Source organism: Callorhinus ursinus, unplaced genomic scaffold (assembly GCF_003265705.2).
Source record: "Callorhinus ursinus isolate GAN/ISIS: 27379988/994484 unplaced genomic scaffold, GSC_fseal_2.0 scaffold8, whole genome shotgun sequence".
Lineage (NCBI taxonomy): Eukaryota > Metazoa > Chordata > Mammalia > Carnivora > Otariidae > Callorhinus > Callorhinus ursinus.
In genome coordinates this window covers 54,885,865-54,902,028 of record NW_027397070.1, presented here as the reverse complement: position 1 = coordinate 54,902,028, position 16,164 = coordinate 54,885,865, and positions in this window count along the sequence as shown.

Sequence of the window (16,164 nt, the reverse complement as noted above, 5' to 3'; positions counted from 1 at the left end):
AAAAGCCTGTCAACACAGATGTGGTAAGTCACAAAACTCCTTAGGGAGAGATAACCTGTCTACCACTGGGCATATACCAGTTTGCCTATCAATTAGTATCACTGAATAGAGAAGGGATGGCATTATCATTTTCTGGATAAGAGCATGTGAATGTGTCCATACTAGGTACAGTTTGAGTTTACATTTCTTGCTACATTAAGAAACTATAGCCCAAATATAAAAATCTGTAATAAATAACATGAACCCCATAATTTTATGCATTATTTGAGAACTCCAAAAGAGACCTAAAAGAAAGGCAAACTTAAACTTATAAAATGTAAGTTCAATGGATACACATTTAAGAGGAGGGCCTGAAGTTTGATCCTATTCTTCATATTAAAACAAAATGTCTCATTTTTGGACACACAAGTCATATATTACCCACTTGGGTATATCAGTGCAATATGCCTTATTGACTCACAAATGTCAAACATATTAATAGACATAAGGGAAGCAAAAAGAAAAAAAGAGAAAATGACCAAAGTGCTACCTACCCAGCTCTTAAGATGGTTGCCCAGATGAATCTTTTCACAACTGGATATTTCCAATGTTTTTGTTTGTTTGTTTTACAATTTCAGTGTATAGTGAAAGAATTGCTATCACATTGAAAAAAACCTAAAAAAACCCACAACAATAAAATTAAAGGAAATATTATAAAATAAACATCCATGAGTCCATAGTGATGTAAATTATTGAATAAATAAGTGGTAGAAGAAAAAATAAGTTATCCTTACAAAAGAACTCCATGTAGTATATGTAATCTCCCCTCAAAGAGGTGAGCTTAATTCCCCTGCTCTTGACTGAGGGCTGATTGGAATTGTTTCCAAAGAATGGAGAAAAAAATCATAACTTTACAATGAAGAAATTTGTCATATCGATATCATGTATCCCTGAAGTGAAGGGATGAAAAGGGAATTTTATCTCTGTGATATTCTCCCCCCAAACACAAATCCCAGTCTAATCCGTGAGAAAGCATAGGCTAGACTCAAGGTGAGGGGTATTCTACAAAACACTTGACCAGTGCTCTTCAGAACTCCTGAGGTTGAGAAAAACAAGAAACAAATGAGAAAAATTGGAGGAGGGGAGATTAAGGAGATTTGATGAATGCATACTATGTGGTATCCTTAATTGAATCCCAGAATAGAAAAAGGCTATAATAAACATATAATGACAGTGAAACATAAAACCTTGGTGTTTTAAGTCTTAGGGGTTTGCAACTGTGGTTACTTGGCATAAGTTAGCCCAACTTGCCAGTTATAGTGGCGAAAAGAACAATTGTTCGTTAAGTGGTGTAAGAGTAAACAGCCATCCTTTTTACAAAACTAATGGGTCATTCGGGAAAAAATATTAGTGGATTCTTCCCTCAGTGCTCGTATAAAAATAAATGATAGATCAAAAAGTTAATCACTTTAAAAAAAGAAAAGAAAACTCTATGGGTTTTAAAATCAAATATATGGAGATTTTATCTGTATCTTAAATAGAAACCAAAGAAAAATATGATGAACTCAAATGCATAAAATGTTAAATATACTTTTTGCCAGAAATTCCATGGACAAACAATACTGCTATTATTACTACTACTACTACTACTACTACTACTACTACTACTACTACTATCACCAAAGCACTGCAAATATAGGAGAAAACAGGAAATACAGGCAAAGAATGTTTTAACATAAACAAGAATAACCCATGAAAGAAACAAATTTAGCAAAGACTATTAAATAATTTCACTAAAAAGAAAAGATAAATTCATGAAATGTCATTCAATTGCATTCTTCATTTAGAAAATATAATTAAAAATTAAGATGAGACATTATTACACCCTAATTCTACTTCATGTCTATTCCATAGAAAAATATTTTTCATAGTTTTTTGATAAATTAAATCTTTAGGGAATGATAACTCCAGGGTTATACAGACTTTGAAGTAGAGTAGGAGAAATGGAAGACACTAATTCAATTTGGTGAACACTGATCCCAAAACTAGACAAGCACAGTGTGAAAATGGAAATTTAAAGCCAAATCTCACCTAATAGTATAGCTGCCAAAAAAAAATCATATTCATGATTTGTACCTAACAATATTTGAAAATAGTACACATTATGACAAGTTAGAATTATCTCAGGAATATAATATATAAAAATGGCTTTAAATAAGGAAATCTATTTAACTCAATCATTTATGTTATTAATACAAAGGATAAAAATATATGATTATAAATAGGAAAATATCTGTTAACATTTAATTCCCATTATCATAACCAAACATTTAGACCAAGCTAAGGAAAAGGTTTCACTGACTTAACATATGATATAAAAAAGTTACAATATCACTTTTAATGATTAGAAAGATGGAATTATTTCCTTTAAGGTAGAAGAAGATAAGAATCCCTTTCATAGCCATTTTGTCTTAGATTTCATGGGATGTCCCAGTCCATGCAAAAAAGAGGGAGAGAGAGAGACGGAGAAACCATAGATTGAAAAGAGGAAAGGGCGCCTGGGTGGCTCAGATGCTTAAGCGTCTGCCTTCGGCTCAGGTCATGATCCCAGGGTCCTGGGATCAAGTCCTGCATCAGGCTCCCTGCTCCTTGGGAGCCTGCTTCTCCCTCTGCCTCTCTCTCTCTGTCTTTCATGAATAAATAAGTAAAATCTTAAAAAAAAGTAAAGAAGAAAAAAATTATAATGGGTATAAAGAAACAAAATTATAGTACCAAAATACAAGGATTTAGTGGATGAGAAAACAAGTTCTGTCTATCTCTCAATTCTCCTTTCAGATACAACTACATATCCCCCACTTCCCCACAAGCACAATCAATGGCACACTTATAATTTAATAATAACCAATTAAGAGAATAAAAATAAATCATTTAAGAAAAAATGTAAAAAAAAATACAAGCTGTTTTTATATTTGTATTGAAATCCTTGAAAGAAGACCAAAATAAATGTTTTACTTGGGTATGGAAATACGTTGTTTCTATTCAAAGAAATTAAGAAATTCAATTTAATTTTAGTGAAAATTACATATTTTCTCAAAGGTTTTGACAGGTTATCTTAAAATTTGTATGACAAAATAAAGAAAAGGAAAAGAGAAAAACATAACTAAAGAAATTGCAAACAAAGGATGAAGCTTTTCCTTCCATCTGTCAAGACTTATTATACATACATACAGATTAAAAGGAGTATATATTATACATATATACTAATTAAAAACATAAATATCAATTAAAATACACAAATATACTAGTTGAACAAGTTTGAGTAGTGGGGAAAGAAATATAGAGAAAGCTCAGGGTATTTAGCGACTTGATAACATGAATTACTGAAGAAGAGTGGATGTTTTAAAATAAGTGATATTGAGGAAATTGACTCTCCATGTGGAAAAAGAATAATATCTGATTATCTTGCACAATAAACAAAATAAATTTTAGTTGTGCTAATTACATAAATGTAGAAAGTAAAACTTAAAATGTATTAGAAGAAAATACAGAATAATATCTTCATAATATGGGTGCAGGAAAGAAAAATTTAGAATACAGAAATGCAAAAATAATAAGTGTGATAAATTTAAATTTGCCATTAGGTGCTTAAAATATATATCTGCAGATTTATATCCAGAATATATAAAGAACTACTAAAATATATGAACAAGAAAACAAGCAACATGGAAAAGATATGAGTAGGCAATTCACAGATCATAAAATCAAGTGGCCGGTAAAATAAGAAAAGATCCTGAACATTATCTATAATTAGGAAGGTAAAAGAATTAAAATGAGATAAAATTCATAACCTTCAGATTGGAAAACAGGAGATCAAGATGATGTTTCTGCTTGCTGCTCTTGACCCCATATTGTGGTCATGTAACCATGAAGCTGATGGTTAGACCTAGGATGTTGTCTTTTTTTTTTTTTAAGAATGCTGAGTCTTGTTGCAGTAGTTGTCTTCAAGCACTCATGTTTCAAAATAGCAAGAAGGGGACTTTCAAATTCATTGTCCTTGAATTTCTTACGCATGCATCTATTTGCTGAACCCGATTTGTATGCTAAAACTTAGGTACAAGGGATTGTGCAAAATGTAGACTTTAGCTTTTCAATCTCTCTAATTAGGAAAGTGGAGGGGAAGTTAGAAAAGTTCATCCAAAATATTTATCAGAATGTGTATAGTATGTTCTATGTTTTCCAATTTTTATTCAAAAACAGAAGGAGAAACATTTACCTGCATAGGTAAATGCACATCCCTATATAAACCAAGGGCAGAGTCAATAAGGAAAAGGAGGAAAATAATTATTTTGACCTTGAGTGGTCTTGGAACCAGGGTATACCTCAAAGAACATTGCTATTCCAATTATCCTTCTGTAATATTCAACTTACCATTTCTAATCCTCTTTCTTCTAGTGCAAAATGGAAATGATCTCTAATGACATTACAGTAATGGAGAACAAGTCAGTTGTTTCCAGGTATTAGAGATGGCAAGAATGTGATTCTAGAAGAGTAACATGGAAGAATTTCTTTCAAGTATCAGAATAGTTCTGCATCCTGATTATGATGGTTGTTATACAACACTATACATATAATAAAAATTTATGGAACTATATATGCAAAGATTGAGTGCATGGTAAAATCCAAATGACGTAAATAATTTAGTTAATAGTATTACACCTGTGTTACCAATGTTTTGGTCATTGTACTATGGTTATGTAAGATGCTATCACTGGGGGTCTGAGTGAAGGTATTAGGGAACTCTCTGTACTCCTTTTGTAACTTAATATTAATGTAAAATTACTTCAAAAGGAAAAGTTAAAGAAGAATGTTGTAGGATTTTTTTTTAATTACAAAGATCACTTTGTGCTAACTGTACTGAAAAATGATATTTAACTTTGGTTCTAGGCACTCCTCAGAGAATAAATATATTGACCACATTGTTATGGGCTCCAAATGTATGCCAGACTGCCACAAGAAGACAAGGAAACCATCACATTTCTCAGCAAATCATCTTTTTTCAATAGTATACAACTTTATTATTATGCATCCAGTAAAAATTTATAAAATAAACACAGAATTGAAACTCTATTATCTTTTTCCTCATTTATTTTCCTCACATATTATATTCATTTAAACAAAATGGCCGAAAGAACCAGTCAGTGGAGGTGTCCCCACTGCTACCCTCTCAGTGCAGCTTCTCATCAACCCCTTCACTGAATACATTTAAGAGCTTTGTAATTCCTCTGTCTGCCTTCATTCACCTTTCCTTCTAAACCAGCTTGTTGGCTGCTCCAAGTTTTCCTTTTTTCCTTCCTCCCTTCCTCTGTCCCTCCCCTTCCTCCCTCTCTCCTTCTTTCCTCCCTCCCTCCCTCCCCTCCCTCCTTGCCACTTTTCCTTCTTTCCTTCCTTCCTTCCTTCCTTCCTTCCTTCCTTCCTCCCTCCCTCCCTCCCTCCCTCCCTCCCTTCCTTCCTTCCTTCTATATATTAAAAACACACTAAAATATATGTATACTATACATATGTAAACATTATAGCTATAGACGCCATATATATAGTATACCTATGTATAGTATAGGTATATGTGTATATGTTACATAATTTGTGCACATAGGCTTTTCTTCAACACTCATTCCTTGCTCAAAAATATAGAAGAATTCTTCACTACCAAGAACTGTAGATTGATTACTAAGGTTTTCAAGATCCTACAAAACAGAAAACCCAGCTGCTCAAGTTCACCCTGCTCAAGTTCACTTCTCTTAACTAACTGTTCCTTCATGTACCCTGCTCCTTCTGCTCCTTTGCCATTGCTGTCACACCTCCTTGAAACACTCCTAACCTCCTCATTCTTTTGTGCCAACCAAATTTGATTTATCCTTTTAAGTCCCTCTTAAGGCCCCACAGGTATCTTGAGATTTTCCTTCATTTCTGAATTTGTAAAAACTCCTCTTTCTTTCATGTTTTGCTGCATTTATAATATGCACTATACGACATAATATTTCATTTTTTCTCTGTTACTTATTACTCTATTCCTTGTGCTGTCTCCTTACAAGGATGGTAAAGTCTTGGTGACAGGGAATAGGTTTATACTTCTTTAAAGGTTTCATTGTACCTGACACAATAGCTCTTAATATATATATATGCATATATATATGTATATATATATATAATTTTCAAATTGTACATAAATTCTCCATTGAAATAGGGACATCTATAATTGCTGAGGTCCTCTTAGGCTCCTGAGTTATGATAATACCAGTTTCTATCCAATTAACATTTCCCCAAACACTCGCTGAATAGCAGACTCAGGAAGCTTCTATTTTAGGGGTGCCTGGGTGGCTCAGTCGTTAAGCGTCTGCCTTCGGCTCAGGTCATGATCCCAGGGTCCTGGGATTGAGCCCCACATCGAGCCCCACATCGAGCCCCACATCGGGCCCCTGCTCTGCGGGAAGCCTGCTTCTCCCTCTCCCACTCCGCCTGCTTGTGTTCCCTCTCTCCCTGTGTCTCTCTCTGTCTAATAAATAAATAAAATCTTAAAAAAGAAAAAGAAGCTTCTATTTTAGCACAGGCTTCTAGTCACTGACAGGACAATAAACCATATTTACCTCCCACTAAGATATGATACTTTAGAAATCTCCTAGGCAAATAAGTACCCAATTCCAAGAACAAATATCTCTAGTACAAACAATTCAAGCTTCTATTGATTTAAATCTGAGTTTATGTAACCACTCAAGGGTGGCCTGTGGGGGGGAAAAGACCCGCCGGAATTAAGCTAATCCATCATAACACTGACTAAAACTCTTAATCATGTTTTACAGAAGCAGGAAAGAAGTTTCAGAAAGATTTTAGGCAAAGGTGTCTTCATATTTTATTTGAAATTATTTTGTTTCACTTTTCCCAGAGTGAATATAATTCCTTAGCATTTATCTTCATGCTGTAGATGATTTAAAAAAAAATAGAAAGAAAGGAAGGAGGAAGAAAGAAAGAAAGAAAGAAAGAAAGAAACAAACAAACAAACAAACAAACAAACAAAAAAGAAGAAAGAAAGAAAGAAACAAACAAACAAACAAAAAAGAAGAAAAAGAAAGAAAGAAAGAAAGAAAGAAAGAAAGAAAGAAAGAAAGAAAGAAAGAAAGAAAGAAAGAAAGAAAGAAAGAAAGAAATGAAAGAAATGAAAGAAACGAAAGAAAGAAAGAAAGCAAGAAAGTGAGCCAAAGTAGGGCTTTGGAGCTTTGCAGGTTGCTAAGATTTATTATTTAGAATCTGATGTTTAAGTGCTCCCAAATCCAGTGTCAGACCCTGGAAATTGTCTCAGGTGGAATTATCCACATTCTACATAGTTTTCCTTTCATGCTCTATGGCCCGCTGAGTTCGCTTTGCAATTAATGGAGATTTGGAACTTGCATCCATTCTGTGGCTGTCGAAGCTAATCCAGACATGAGTCCCAGAGAGTGTCGGGTCATCACTGTGTTTCTTGGATATTGGATTTTTGGTTACCAGATGTTTCAAGAGAATTAAGGGATTCTTTGCTTTGAATTTGTTTCAAATTCAGTATGGGAATTTAGTTTAATAATAAAATTATCAAACCCGCAAGTGAAGTTGGACTTATTTTTGTTCCCAGGAAAATCGAAAACTTTCATCACCATTTGTTATTTAGCAGAGTTACCAATCTCTGGTGAAGTCTTTCAACAAAGAGCCTTGGAGGATAGAGGAATATAGATAGACACAAAAATAAAAGAAAACCAAATATGCATCAAATAACTAAGGTAAAAAGTTACAGGGCAACATTAGATAAGACACTATGTGTTGTTGTTGTTGTTGTTTTCCTTATGTAGACAGCAGCTGTTCTTTCAAAACAATTTTTTCTTGATAGTACAAGCATCAGGATTCATTATTACTAGCACACAACTGCACAAATCAGATCAAGGAGTGAGTATTGGATCTAAGGCTTTGGACAAATTAGAATATAACTGGACCATTTGTTTTCTTTTTTTTTAATATTTTATTTATTTATTTGACAGAGAGAGACACAGCAAAGGAAGGAACACAAGCAGCAGGGGTGGGAGAAGGAGAAGCAGGCTTCCCGCCGAGCAGGGAGCCTGATGCGGGGCTTGATCCCAAGATCCCGGGATCATGACCTGAGCCGAAGGCAGATGCTTAAAGACTGAGCCACCCGGGCATCCCTGGGCCATTTGTTTTCTACCCCTCAGTCTGATGCAAGTTATAAAGATGTGAGAACATTTAGAAATATGGCTTCTGTGGATGGTCTTCTTTTCCTTCACCATAGCTCCAGCATGGAGAGACAAAAATAATGTTAAGGAAGTAGTAAAATGTTATAACTCAAAGAGGTTGAGATTGCATATTTCTATTTAAGTTACCCGATTTTTGTATTGTTTCCTCCAACTCCCCCCCCCCCCAAGTACTTTAATCCATCCTTCTGTGAAGGATTTCCTGGTCCAGCGGGGAACGTTTAACTTGCACTCAGATGGTGGCCTCCTGTACTATCTTTGGCATGTAGTCATTTATTATCAGTTACCTCTGCATAAGTTGTTTGATATCCTGAATTTCACTTCCATCATCTGGAATGGGATAATAATATTGCCTTGACCCACCTCAAATGTATTTTGAAGTCATTACACCCAGTCGTTATAGTTAGCATATTATAATGGATCAAAATAATATGTCTGAATCTATCTTTCACACTTTAAGTTCTCTGAGGGCAAGTATCATAACTTACCCTTAAAAGAAAAGCTATAGTACCTAGCCTAGCACAAAGCCTAAGAGACAGTGATCATTTAATATAGTTCAAATTCATTTGGCCAATTAATAGATATTGAACTATTCAACTAATACTGAACTATCAATAAAATAGATATTGTATGTGAAAATGATTTTTGCACAGCAAAAGTAGATTATCTCCCTTGTCATCTTTCATTAGGTCTTCGTTAGAAACCAGGTGTTTATTGTAACACTCTATCAAGTCAATATATTCGAGGGAGTGAAATGATTTTATTTTAAGAACATGAAGATTTATCATAATGTAAGTCATATGTGTGTCAGCAAATGTAGAAATAAACCAATGTTTAATCCAACTATGCAGCATTTAAAGATGTTTTGGAGCTTTCACAGTTTTAGATCTGATTGACACAGAATTTTCGCATGGCATTTGTTCAACTAATGTCTACTGAGTGAATGAATGAATTAAGAAATTAAAGACTATCCCAGCCTAAACCATCTAGGAATGTCCATTATCAATTCATGATCTCTTTACCTCAGTGACAAAGAAAGGTGTCTGTTTTTCTTTCATTTTTATTTGTTTTTCTTTCAAATTGCCTCTTTTTATGACACACAATTCAAGTTTTTCCTTCTTTATTTGCTTTTGGAGTCAGGAGTCTCCTTTTGCCTCTTTTACTTATTGCTATCCTGGATTTGAGTAGAGTAAGCTCCCACCCATATTCCAATTTATAAATCTAACTACAGGTTCTGTATGTATAAAGATGATGCCAGACTTACTCCCTATATCTACTGTCAAACCCAATTTCTTCCATCTCTTGAATTTGGGGTCATGAACTCATCCCCACTTCCCAGTCTGAGAGTCTCTTACCCATTTTCTGAATACCCCAAGGATTCTATTCACTGTTTAGCATTTCCCCACTTCACTTGGTCTTAATTAGGCACATCTTAGAATTTATGAGACATTGAACAACACAGATCCCCAATAGCCTTTTAAGAACTTAAATGTGTTTTGATACTTATAATTAACATAAAATATATGTACGCAAATTATATTAATTTTGCAGATTGCTCATAAAGATCAGAACCTTACAAAAGTCCAGTCTAAGGGAGTCTTCATAACAAGAGCTGTCTCCATTATGCAGACAGGGAGGACTCTAGACAAGGGGATTTCTTATTGTTCCTTGCCATTGTACTCCTCCTGACTCTATTCTCCCAGACATCTTCATCATAAACCCTTCAATTATCCCAAATTGTCTTTGAGTGCTTCAGATACCCAGGGCATGAAATGATCTGTTTCTTTCCAGCACTGTCACTCTTATCTCTTTCCTTATATCTGCCTGCTTCCAGCTTCCCCATTTTAATTTTTTTTCCATTTGGTTCATTTTTACACAGGAAGAGAACAATGCCTTTAGCAGAAATATGTGGCACAAAACTTGGTTAAATATCCTTCTAGTTTTAGGTATAAAGAATATTCTACTGTTATAATGAGATATACTATCTATGGAATATGTCCACTCAATTATCCAATGTGTTTCAAAGCTACTTACAGAATGTCCTTATATGACAATAAATAGATATCTTCAGGTGTGGGCCAGTGTCAAAGATGCTTTTTTCTTTTTACTTTTAATTTTTTTTAAAGATTGTATTTATTCATTCGAGTCACAGAGATACAGAGAGAGAGAGAGAGCAGGAGCAGGGGGAGAAACAGAGGGAGAAACAGGCTCCCCACTGAGCCAGGAGCTGGACGTGGGGCTCGATCCCAGGACCCTGGGATCATGACCTGAGCCGAAGGCGGATGCTTAACCATCTGAGCCACCCAGGCGCCCTAAAGATGCTTTTTTCAATGGCCAAGATTTCTCCAAGATTTTCCCTGCTAGCCTAAACCTGTGAATTTGTTGCAATTTAACTATTTTATCCTCCCTTATGATAATTTAACAACAATGCTAATCAGTTTGGATTACTTGCAGAGAAACATAAGGTAGTCTATGAAATTTCTCATTTTGTCCACAGATGCAAGATCAGTTTGGAACAGAAATAATTTTTTTCTTTCCACTCAGGACTGTGGACAGTTAGATATATACTAGTCAAACTTAAATAGCTGATAAGATAACCAAAAATAAAAATAAAAAGCTTGGAAGACTGAAATTCTTCTGTACTTTTGTATCTCTGTGGTTTCTGTGGAAACCACCCATCTTTCTCCTGTAACTAAAATATCGATGATTGGAAGCACACAGACAACTGAATTTGGAATCAAAAAACCTAGCTGAATGGTTATAGCTTCAGCACAGCTGATGTTAGGACTCTGCCCTGTAACTCTCGGTCCACCTCCAAGTTCACCGGCAGGTGGGGTGAGAAGTTTGCAGAAATCTAAGCCTCTTATTAATTGTTATTTATTTATTTTTTTTAACTACCTGTGCCTTTTCGTCTCTCTTCATGGACACGTTCTCTAGTATCTTCAAAGCTTGCTAAACACTTAGGAGAGGCAGCCACATAGAGGCTGGCATTTAATGTTCCTAGGTTCAATACTGATCTAATGAGGAATGGGAATGGTGTTAAGATCAACATGTCAGCTCCCCTGTCCCTGTTCCTCAATGGGACAATATTGAGGTTTATGCTGTTTAGAATCTCCAGTGAGACTGAGCCCACAGCAATAGATCACACATTAATGAACACTTTATTGGGATACTTTGGCTTTGCTGTTACATGCTCCCCTCCCTTGTACTTTCTGAAATGACTCCTAAATACCCCAACCCTTATTTTAGTGTCTGTTTTGGAAGAATACCGAATTCAGACATTCTCCTTGGATACAAGATTTTCACCCATTTTAATCTTCAGCTTGCACACTTAAAACATTTATTTAACAAGATATTAAGTGGAAGATGCCCTCTTGCTTTGCAGTCCCAAGATAGGGACAAATGGTGGTGACAAACAGAACCAAATACACATTTTTGAAAATGAATTTCACACCTGGGAGTACATTTGTATTCCTATGACCTAATGTCCACGAACCACCACCACCACTACCACTCCCCTACTCCATGACAAGCCTGCACACTCCTATCTGATTCCATAGGAGAGGTAACTCAGCAAAGGAAGAAGTAGAGATTTAATATCAAAACACCATGTTGTATAACTTAAATACATACAATTTTATTTAAAAAACAAACAAATGTGGCTATCTAAGAAAATTGCTTGCTGAGATGGTGCTGACTATAAAGAATGAGAGGCTCTTAGTTCATTCATCCACTGAATGTTTTCTTAAAGGAGTGGACTTATTGCTCTTCCCCTGTGCCTACCCTTGCAGGATTTCTTTTCCTTTAGTGCCTGAGGTTCTTGGTCAAATCACTTTGAAGAATGAAGAGGTAGACGAGAAGAAGAGTGATGGGTAGCAAAGCAAAGTTAATTGAGTGATAATACAAAGCTCCCAAAGAGGGAGAGGACCCAAAAGGGTTGCCGCTGGAGTTTCTAAGTTTAGGGGGTTTATGAACTCTTTTGTGGAACTCTCATAAGCAATCAGGGTGTGCTGAGTCATGCCAATCAGGGCTTTGCTCATGTATCTGTCTGTCTATTAGGTTACTGTCTACGTGCTGATGGTCTTTTTTGACTAATCTCCAGAGGCTTAGGTCTTAACTGTCCCTTGCCCATGATGGTGACAAATGCTTTGTGATTAATTGTTTTATTTTAGGACATTTAGAACTACAGAGCAGAATGCTAGTGAGGTCCTGTCTAACTTGCAAAACAGGATGTTAGTGCTGTTTTATCTTCGCTGTCTCCATATTTTCTTGTTTGGGACCCTGGCCCTGACTACCTAACTGTCCAACTCACTCCTAACAGTCCCAAAGAGGGTAAAAGAGAATGCATAGAGATGGCAAGGAGGGAGTGACAGGAGAATGTCACCTGAGCAACCCACAGACTCATCAGATGAATTTTCCAATGTGTGAACTTCTGTGTGTGAGGTTTACAATGAACACTGCAGTGTAGCTGTGTTTGAGCCACTCTGCAGGAGCGACAATCGAGTATTTACCTTCCAGGTAGCTGGAAGAGAATAAATAAAAATAATGAGAAATAACGAAGGCTCAGTTAAAAAGTTATAAAAATATAACATGTCGTTGAAAATGGGATTTTTATATACCTGTTGAGAAAGCAAAATCTGGACAGGCAGGCAATTCTAGGGAATGGTTGAGAACTGAAGAAAGATCTACACCTATACTTACACATGCTCCCAGAGATAAGCAACTCACGAGAAAGTGGGAGAAGAAAATAAACAAGAAATTTCCTGGAGAAAACATTGGAAAAGATGTCCAGACTCATTAATGATGGGGTAAATATAAATTAAGTCAATACTTTGTTGCTATTTTACACCTATCGAATGGGCTGAAATTAAAAAAAAAAAAAATGGATACTATCTGTTGTTCCTGTGGTATGTGGAGAAGAACTCAGTCATATGCTTCTTTCTCTGGGTTCAGAGTTTGTAGATTTGTGTATTCATTTGCATTTATAGCTTAAAACCATGTAAAGATGTTTACTTTTAAAGATCTTTCTTCTGGGCATTTTTTAAAGGTCTTTAATAAAATTTTCACATAGTTTAAGAAGCCAATTCATATTAAACATTTTATAACAACACAGTGGAACCCATCTGTGTCTTCTTCATCCCCCTACTTGCATTCCCTGGAGGCATCTACTTTAATCTTTGTTAATGTTTCTTCTGTTATTTAACTCTGAATTGCTAATTTGAGTCTTCCTCTCTTCCAGTATCTCTTTTTATCTCTTCATTATGTATTTACATCACAAAGATGTATTCAATCAGTAATCTGTATCTAAAACCTAATAATGTATAAATATTTCTTTCTTTGAAATTATCAGTATCCCAAATAGCCCAACAAATCCATCAGAAATTTATTAGTACTCTTGTCCAGAAGCTCAAAGTATCTAGTTATGTACTAGATCTTTTTCCTTTTCTGTAGATCTTATTCCTGATGCCCTTCTTTTCCTGATTTGATTTGTGATTTGTGTTGATGATACTCCAGGCCTGCATAGTGTTTTCATGTTAGGACTATTTTTATATGGTACCCTGGGTGTTTTCCCCTTTTCCTGAATCCCTTATTTACTTCTTTCATTCATAACCTCCATGTTTGAGAACTACGTATTTTAAGGCTTTTTATGTCTCAAGCAGATTTTGTGTTTTTTGTTTGTTTTTAACCTTCACATTTGCTAATAGTTTAAGCAATACAGAATTCTAGGATAAAAATAATTTTCTCTTAGAATTTTGTAGGGACTGTTATTCCATTATCATATTGATTCTAGAGTTGCCTTTGATAAATCTGCTATTCTGATTCCAACAGTCCCAATACTTTCTTAAGTGTCAGTTTGCTTTTTTGTTTTCTTCTTTCTTTCTTTTTTTTCCTCAAAATATTTAGTATTCTTTTTTTAAAGATTTTATTTATTTATTTGAGAGAGAGAATGAGATAGAGAGAGCTTGAGAGGGGGGAGGGTCTGAGGGAGAAGCAGACTCACTGCTGAGCAGGAAGCCCAATGCGGGACTCGATCCTGGGACTCCAGGATCATGACCTGAGCTGAAGGCAGTTGCTTAACCAACTGAGCCACCCAGGCACCCAAAATATTTAGTATTTTAGCATTCTATGCATACATTGTTGCAATAAGCAATCATCCTGTGTATTGTGATTTATAATGAGAAATATATGTTTGGTCTTCATCTCTATTTCTGGCACAGAAATCCTTGGAATTTCCTAAGTGATGATTTTAGTAAAGGGATCTTTTGTTATGTTAAGGAAGTGACTTTTGAAATGTCCCTAGATCACCTAAGGATGGAGGGTTGGTTGCCAGAGAAACCAACCACATGATTAAAGAGTAGGAACTTTTAGTCCCAGAACCTGACCTCCAGGGAAGGGAAAGGGACAGGAGATTGATTCTGTTCTATTCTGTTGCCAATGATTTAATCAAGCATGCTTATGTAATGAAGCCTCCATCTATCCTCCAAAAGATTGATTTTAGAGAACTTCTGGGTTGAAACACACAGAGATTTGTCAAGAATGGCACTCGGAGTGGGCATGGAAGTTCCTGGTCCTTCCCCTGTACCTTGCCCTACACATCTCTTCCGTGTGACTGTTCTTGAATGTTCCTGTTAGGATAAACTGGTGATTTAGTAAGTAAAATGTTTCTCTGAGGTCTGTGAGCTGCTCTAGAAAATTGATCAAACCTGAGGAGGAGTCTGTAGGGACTTCTAATTTATAGCCAGTTGGTCAGTAGGACAGGTAACGATCTGGACCCTCGACTGGTGTCTGAAGTTGGATGGGGATGGTCTTGTAGAACTGAGCCTTCATCCTGTGGAATCTGATGCTATCTCCAGTAGATAGCTTCAGAACTGAGTTGAATTCTTGGACGACCTGCTGGTATCTGAGAACTGCTTGATGTTATATGGGAAGCCCCCTCCCACCACACACATTAGAATTGACACAGGAACCCAAAATACATCCCCAAATTCAGTGCTTTAAACAAAATATGTTGGTATCCTTCATGGTTCTGTGGGTTGACTGAACTTGCCTGGGTCCCTCATGAGGTTGCAGTAAGATAGAGGTTAGAGGTAAGGCCACCTGATCATTTGATTGGATTGGGTGTTCAAGATAGCTCACTTGCATAGGTTGCATGGAATGCTGGATATGAGTTGTAGAATCAGTTTGGACTTTCTATTGGAGTGCCTACATATAGCCTTTGCAAGTGTTATGAACCTTTCATTACATGGAAACTGATTTCAGAAGTATCCTAGACAGAGTCTAGATTATTTCTTGTGACCTAGCCTTGTAATTCCCTCAACACCATTTTTGCCACATTCTATTTGTTATAGAACTAGTCTTGATTAAAGGATAAGATATCCACTAATAGTGTGAGCACTGGTAAGTATGGTTCATTGGAGAACCATATTTGGAGCCTAGCTACTACATCTGATTTTCTGAGATTTGTCAATAACTTTCATTGCTGGATGTTTGCATATGTGTTTTATTCTTGCATTGGACACTATAATGACTCTTTTTTTAAAATAATTTTTATTGTTATGTTAATCACCATACATTACATCATTAGTTTTTGATGTAGTGTTCCATGATTCATTGTTTGTGCATAACACCAGTGCTCCATGCAGAATGTGCCCTCTGTAATACCCATCACCAGGCTAACCCATTGCCCTACCCTCCTCCCCTCTAGAACTCTCAGTTGGTTTTTCAGAGTCCATCATCTCTCATGGTTCGTCTCCCCCTCTGACTTACTCCCCTTCATTCTTCCCCTCCTGCTATCTTCTTTTTCTTTTTTCTTAACATATGTTGCATTATTTGTTTCAGAAGTACAGATCTGTGATTCAACAGTCTTGCACAATTCACAGCACTCAACATAACACATACC